This window comes from Micropterus dolomieu, linkage group LG13 (assembly GCF_021292245.1).
Source record: "Micropterus dolomieu isolate WLL.071019.BEF.003 ecotype Adirondacks linkage group LG13, ASM2129224v1, whole genome shotgun sequence".
Taxonomy (NCBI): Eukaryota; Metazoa; Chordata; class Actinopteri; order Centrarchiformes; family Centrarchidae; genus Micropterus; species Micropterus dolomieu.
The window spans coordinates 240,179-245,788 of record NC_060162.1 but is presented as its reverse complement, the minus strand read 5'-3'; the positions used below and the strand labels follow the sequence as shown (position 1 = coordinate 245,788).

The following is a 5,610-nucleotide window of genomic DNA, read 5'->3' as shown; positions in this document are numbered from 1 at the left end:
CTGGTGTTGGCCCACCTGAAGGACATTACAGGCCCCCTGCTGGACCCCCTGCAGTTTGCCTACAGGGCTAACAGGTCAGTGGATGATGCCGTCAACTTGGGTCTGCATCACATCCTGCAACACCTCGACTCTCCAGGGATATATGCAGGGATCCTGTTCGTGGACTTCAGCTCGGCGTTCAACACCATCATCCCGGACATCCTCAGCACCAAACTCACCGAGCTCACTGTGCCAGCCTCCACCTGTCAGTGGATCACAGACTTCCTGACTGACAGGAGTCAGCAGGTGAGGCTGGGAAACATCACATCCAGCACCCGGACTATCAGCACTGGCGCCCCCCAGGGGTGTGTGCTCTCCCCACTGCTCTTCTCCCTCTACACCAATGACTGCACCTCAGGAGACCCATCTGTCAAACTCCTGAAGTTTGCTGATGACACAACCGTCATCGGCCTCATCCGGGACGGTGACGAGTCGGCCTACAGACGGGAGGTTGATCAGCTGGCTCTCCTGGTAAATGTAAATGCTCCGTATTTGTATAGCGCCTTTCTAGTCTTTTCGACCACTTAAAGCGCTTTTACACTACATCTGCATTCACCAGTCATACACATACATACACTGAGCTTAAGTGCTCAAACGGAAACTAACATTCACACACTGGTGGAACAGCCGCCAGGAGCAAATCGGGGTTCAGTATCTTGCCCAAGGACACTTCGACACGCAACCAGGGGGAGCCAGGGATTGAACCGCCGACCTTCCGATTAACGGCCAACCCACTCTACCTCCTGAGCCTGGTGCGGTCAGAACAACCTGGCGCTTAACACGCTCAAAACTGTGGAGATGACCGTGGACTTCAGGAGGAGCCCCCCCACTCTGCCCCCCATCACCATACTAAACTGTGTCTGCTGTGGAATCCTTCAGGTTTCTGGGATCCACTATATCCCAGGACCTGAAGTGGGAGCCCAACACTGACACCATCATCAAGAAGCCCAGCAGAGGATGGACTTCCTGCGTCAGCTCAGGAAGCTCAACCTGCCTAAGGAGCTGCTGAGGAAACATCACTGCAGATCCATCTCACCCCGGACACAACCTGTTCCAGCTCCTCCCCTCTGGTAGGCGCTACAGAGCACTGTACGCCAAAACCAACAGACTCAGGAACAGTTTCTTCCCACAAGCCATCACTCTGATGAACAGCTGATTCTGACTCACAGTGTCAGGAACAATTCCTGTACAATAACCCAGTAACTCTGTCTCTAATCAGCACCTGTTTACTGGTTACCACTTATTATTTATTCACCATTCTCTATTTCAGAGCTGTTCATACTGTTATATTGTCATATTGTAGATACTGTATACCAAATCCACCTACCTCAAGTCATTACTCCTGCACAGAATACTTATTTATTCCAGCATCCTTTGCACTGTGCTCCATCACACTGTGTACATGTGTACCTGTATATCACATCCACCTCCGACATGTACATACACTATTTGTCAATGTGTGTATATTGTTTTTGTTCATAGTGTGTATATTTGTGTATTAATATATAAACACACACACATTACTGTTTCATTTATTTATTTTATTTTTATTTAACACACACTCTTACTGTTTTATTTATTTTAATTTTAATATATTTTTATTTTTTTAACACACACACACACACACACACACACACACACACACACACGCTTACTGTTTTGTTTATTTTTTTATATATATTTTTTTTAAACACACACGCTTATGGTTTTATTTATTTATGTTATTTTAATTTTTAATATTTCTTTTTTTTTATTTAAACACAAACACACATGCGCTTTGATTATTCGTGAGCAATGTACAATTCTGAGTCAAATTCCTCGTATGTGTACACATACCTGGCAATAAAGCTGATTCTGACCTTAACCCAATTCATAGTTTTCACGTGACGTCACATTCCAAGGAAAACGTTCTCTTGGAGGGCAAAATGTTATTTTCCGCTGCCTGCCAACCAATAAGCAAGTGATTTACTTTGAGTTAGTTACTTTTGCGTTGCCAAAATGCTGGATGGTTGTTGTGCTTTCGGATGCTCTAATCAAGGAGACAAGCCTGGGCTGTGTTAGGTGAGGGATTCCCCAGAAGGTAAAAGTAGCCCAAACATTACCGCAGATGAGTGGCGGCAGGGACCTGGTGGTTTTAACGGTAGAAATGCGGCAGTGGATGCTGTAACATTATGTGGATCGGATATGCCCAAAACTTGCAGTTTGTGTTCATATCTTTCTTTTTCTTAAGTTGAAAGGTGATCCAAATAAAATTTAACTGCTTTTGCGGCGTCCCTACGGGGGAGTCGCGGTGTGAGCTGTTATGTTGGTCCGTTGTTTTGCCCTCCAGGTCACTGCGCAGGTCACATGACTGAAAACTATGAATAGAGCTGCATTTCACCTCCTTAAGAGGAGACTGAAGGGAGAAACACCCCGAAACAAATAAGAACTGAAAGAAGCTGCGGTAAAAGCCTGGAATAGCATCACAAATGAAGAATGCAACAGTTTGATGTCGATGGGTCGCAGGCTTGAGGCAGTTATTGCAAGCATGGGTTATGCCACCAAATATTAAATTATTTACTTTAAGATTATTTGTTCCATTACTTTTCTCACCTAAGAACGCTGTGGTCTAATACAAACAGTGATATGTCCTGAGTTGTTTAACACATCTAGATGTGAATACCACGAAATAAAAGCTGAAATTCTGAACTCTTGACTCATCTTGTGATCTTAAACCCAAATGTCTTCAGAGAACAACAAAACCAAAAGATTTTGTCTTACCGTTCCAATACTTTTGGAGGGGACTGTATGTATTTCATAGATAGAAGCAGAACAGCAGAAGAAGTTCTGCTGAGTGATGGAGGATCGGATGGGGGAGAGATAACGGTGGCATCGGTGCGTCTGTGTGAGAGAGAGAGAGAGCACACCATTTATTAATTCTCACAGCTAGACTAACTAACTGCTGTTTTTAACTTTGTTATGGCGGCTAGCAGACCCCAGTGCAAGACTAAGAAAAGGAGGAGTTCGATAAAAGAGGAATATTTATTGCAGGTTAAAAGGATGCAGGTGAAGAGCGAGGCAGAGTGAAAATAGATGCGTGTTGAACCGGGTTGGTGGCTGCTGGACAGAGCAGGGGGAACCGTAGAGTCCAGAGTGAGAGAGTCTGGTCCAGCAGGTCCAGAGCAGAATCCGGGAGTAGTTTAGCCGGGCGGGGGTCCAGGCGGAGAGCGCACGGGATGAGCGGTGTTTCCGGTAGCGGAATGAAATCTAACACGTTATTATGCAAAATTCACTTTAACTTTTATTATAGCGACTAAATGCTCTTATTCTACAATCAGCCTCATGTAATTTAAATATTAGGCCGATGATTTAAATGCGTTCATCATGTTGTTGTTTGTTTCCAGCCTACAGTTTACTGACTGTTTTGATCAGTAATGAAATTAAGCAATTGTATAAAACACTGCTGCTGTCATCACTCAGTTTAAAGTGCTCCCACACAGCAGAGGGCTTCATTTAGTTTTCCCTTTGATATAAACTGGAGCGTTACGTTCACCGCTCTCAGCCAAAAAACCCTCAATAATCGAATCTCAAAACTGAATATCGAATATGTAGCCAACGGTCGAATATTCGGGTCCAGCCCTAATGGAAACAGGGGTCACTAGTGCCTGAATGCTCTCATGAAGGTTAATGACATCCCAATGTTAATCCGTAGGGTTTAATATGTAGTTGCCCCCCCCCCCCCCTTTGCTGCTATAACAGCTTCAACTCTTCTGGGAAGGCTGTCCACATTTATGAGGTCAGTCACAGATGTTGGACCAGAAGGCCTGGCTCACAGTCTCTAATTCATCCCAAAGGTTTTCTATCTGGTTGGGGTCAGGACTCTGTGCAGGCCAGTCAAGTTCTCCAAACTGTCTCATCCACAGTCATGTGGGGGCCATCCCCAAACTGTTTCCACAAAGTTGGGAGCATGAAATTGTCCAAAATGTCTTGGTATACTGAAGCATGAACAGTTCCTTTCACTGGAAGTAAGGGGCCAACCCCACACCATAAAGCTGCTGACAGTTTTATCCTCCATATTTACTCTCCTCTCTCTCCTCTCTGCTTCTCACAATGATTGTTCCCTGAATAAACACCAGCTGAGCGAATCAGTTTCACAGCGACATGCTGTTTAATGAATTCAGACTGTAAAACAAACAGTAAGAAGAGAAATCCTTTGACCAACAGAAAGCCCTGCTCTGCTTCTGTTCATACATCAGAATCAGTCCAGGGATCATCTCAGATGTTACAGTGTGCAGCCTGCATTTGTTCTGCACAGACTAAAGCTGCTCTCAATACGCCGTTAATGGAAAGTGAAAGGATTTCTGCAGCTGCTTTCCAACTCGGCCAGAGGCCCAGAGTCATTTGCATTAGTAGAATAACCAAACCTTCTGATCAGAAGGTATTTGCCCGATCTCCTCCATGTTCTGTCTGCAGTAGGGTGGGGCCGATAGACGATGCCATCATCCGGCAAAGAAAATCTAAATTTGTCACATAATACCTCCATGTGAAAGCAGGTTTTAATCACCGCAAACATTATTGTTATAAATTTTAAATATGCTTCATATCTTCGTCTGAATTCTCTTCAGCCCACACTCAGACACACAAGAAGCCTACACCTCAGGTAAACACACCGGCTTGCACCGCCTCTCTCTCTGTTATGTGACCGTGACAGGATGCAAGGCAAGTTTATTTGTATAGCACATTTCAACAACAAGGCAATTCAAAATGGTGTAAAAGAAAATAAAAACAGGATAAAAAACAGGGTAAAACATGACAATAAAAGTTACAGTGAAGCGTACAATCAGGGCACTGAAAATCTCAAAGACAAAGAAAACGGGATGTTACAGTGCAGTGAAAGGTACCAATCTATGGCTTTAATTTAATTTAATTAAAAGCAATGGTAAAAAGAAGTCTTAATTTAAAAGAACTGAGTTTCAGCAGACCTGCAGTTATCTGGGAGTTTGTTCCAGATATACGGAGCATAATAACTGAACGCTGCTTCTCCTTGTTTAGTTTTGACTCTGGGGACAGAAAGCAGACCTGATCCCAGACGACCTGAGAGGTCTGGATGGTTCATAGTGAGGCAGAAGATCAGAAATGTATTTTGGCCCTAAACCATTTAGTGCTTTATAAACTAACAGCAGGATTTTGAAATCAATTCTTTGACATACAGGAAGCCAATGTAAAGACCTCAGAACTGGAGTGATGTGATCCACCTTTTTGGTCTTAGTGAGGACTCGAGCAGCAGCGTTCTGAATCAGCTGCAGCTGTCTGATGGATTTCTTAGGGAGCCTGTAAGGACACCGTTAAAGTAGTGAAGTCGACTGAAGATAAATGCATGGATAAGTTTTTCAAGGTCCTGCTGAGACATAAGTCCTTTAATCCTTGATCTATTCTTCAGGTGATAGTAGGCTGACTTTGTAATTGTCTTAATGTGGCTCCTCAAATTCAGGTCTGAGTCCATGACTACACCAAGATTTCTGGCTTGATTTGTGGTTCTTAAAATTACAGACTGAAGTCGAGCACTGACTTTAAATCGTTCCTCTCTGGCTC

General features: G+C 43.9%; 1 long non-coding RNA gene across 2 annotated transcripts in view; it reads right to left on the bottom strand.

Annotated features, from left to right (window-relative positions):
- Nucleotides 1-5,610, bottom strand: part of LOC123982367 — a 31,704-nt gene that overhangs the window by 14,683 nt on the left and 11,411 nt on the right. For both annotated transcript variants that reach the window (XR_006827948.1, XR_006827947.1), the window contains exon 3: nt 2,800-2,919. This is a non-coding gene — a long non-coding RNA (uncharacterized LOC123982367). The remainder of the gene's footprint in view (nt 1-2,799; nt 2,920-5,610) is intronic.